Here is a 1,327-nt window from a genome sequence, read left to right as displayed (position 1 = left end):
GAGAAGAACCCGTCCAGAAGACCTATACGATTTTTTTCTTTTTGATTTTTTACCTGGATTACTGAGATGTATCAGGACCTATGACAGAAGCTATTTTTTCAAACTTTTTGTTTAGAAAAACTTTAAACGACACCCACTCCTAATAAASAACTGAATGAATATAAACAAACATACACATAACAAAAGTTCAATTAATAAATACTCTGGAAAAAATAAAGAGACCAATTTAAAATGATCAGTTTCTATGATTTTACTCTTTGTAGGTATATGTTTGAGTAAAATAAACAGTTATTTTATTCTATGAACAATGACAATATGTCTCCGAAATTCCTATCAAAAATTTAGTATTTATTTAAAGAAAATGAGAAATGGTCAAAGTGACGACAAAGATGCACAGAAAACAAGTTCATATTCATTTAGATACAACAATACTAATGTTTTAACTCAGGAATAGTTCAGAAATCAATATTTGGTGGAATGCTTTCCACCAAATACAGGGAAACTCTYGTCTCTTGTTTTTTTRCAGAGCTGTACATACACTTCCAAATATATGCCTACATGCGTGCATGTCAAATCATTACATCACTACTCAGTTCAGAATGCACTGACATCTTCCTGGTATGCGGGTCAGGAAGTATGGTGTTTTTTGGGGTGGTAATTATGCTAATTTCCTCTCTTTGTGCGTACAGGTGGCTTTCATCATGTTTACGCTGCTCATTTACAAACTTTTCATGAAGATAGAAGCGTTTGCTGAATCTGACATGGCATGTTCGTATGAAAAAGTAAGAGAAATTAAGAATAAAAATATGAAAATGTTTTTACATGAGGCCCAATGTGATTTTCTAGATATTGTTTCTAATTTTGTCTCTCGTAGTCAGGGGTGAAAGTAAGCCAGTACGGTTCGGTACTGCGTACCACTAAAAGATTCTGCGCCGGTACATTGTACCAGGAAGAGTGGGAAGAAGCTTTCACCTATAAAGCTGTCATTCAGAAACAGATCACAGCTGCACTTTRTGTCAGAATAGACCTGTTAGCAATAGGCAGTATAAAACACAATTAATCTGTTTATATTTTTTTCTCATCCCAAATTGTTTCTGAACTGTCCCTGTCAGCTCCTCGTCCRTCGGAGCTCGAGGCATTCATGAACCACCAGGCGTGGCTGATTTATAATGGCAAGATTAATTCGCCTCACAAAATAGTTCCTCCTGATAAGCTCAGTTTGTAATTTGTTGTTTTGTTGTGTTTTTCCAACTGCTTTTACTTTTCATTAGTCAAAAGCAAGACAGTGTGTGTGTGCGTCACACTGTGCGCATTGGGCCTGGTGTGG

At 35.8% G+C, this 1,327-nt stretch overlaps 1 protein-coding gene across 1 annotated transcript in view; it reads right to left on the bottom strand.

Annotated features, from left to right (window-relative positions):
- The window catches only part of clip1b (CAP-GLY domain containing linker protein 1b), a gene marked incomplete in the record, with an annotated part of 106,130 nt that overhangs the window by 8,638 nt on the left and 96,165 nt on the right, over positions 1-1,327 (bottom strand).

The sequence above is a fragment of the Austrofundulus limnaeus genome, unplaced genomic scaffold (assembly GCF_001266775.1).
Source record: "Austrofundulus limnaeus strain Quisiro unplaced genomic scaffold, Austrofundulus_limnaeus-1.0 Scaffold374, whole genome shotgun sequence".
NCBI classification, from domain to species: domain Eukaryota; kingdom Metazoa; phylum Chordata; class Actinopteri; order Cyprinodontiformes; family Rivulidae; genus Austrofundulus; species Austrofundulus limnaeus.
The sequence above is the reverse complement of the archived record's forward strand: the minus strand, read 5'-3'. Positions and strand labels throughout refer to the sequence as shown.